Raw genomic sequence first — 374 nt, forward strand, 5'->3', positions numbered from 1 at the left:
TGTTGACACCATCACTTCGGCCAGAGCACCGTCTACGAGACACGGTTACGCCTTGAAGTGGAACCTGTTCGTCGAGTGGTGCTCTTCTCACCGAGAAGACCCCTGAAGATGCCCAGTCGTGCTGTCCTTCTTGCAGCAAGGGTTGGAGTGAAGGCTGTCTTCCTCCACCCTTAAAGTCTATGTCGCTGCGATTGCTGCTCACCATGCCGTAGAAGGGAAGTCGCTGGGGAAGCGACTCAAGCGATCAAGCATGACCTGATCATCAGCTTCCTTAGGGGGGAGAGAAGGCTAAATCCTCCACGGCCCCCCTCTATGCCCTCTTGGGACCTGACTCTAGTGCTCACAGCACTACAGCAGGGCCCATTTGAGCCTTT

The sequence above is a fragment of the Sinocyclocheilus anshuiensis genome, unplaced genomic scaffold (genome assembly GCF_001515605.1).
Source record: "Sinocyclocheilus anshuiensis isolate Anshui unplaced genomic scaffold, SAMN03320099.WGS_v1.1 scaffold1047, whole genome shotgun sequence".
NCBI classification, from domain to species: Eukaryota; Metazoa; Chordata; class Actinopteri; order Cypriniformes; family Cyprinidae; genus Sinocyclocheilus; species Sinocyclocheilus anshuiensis.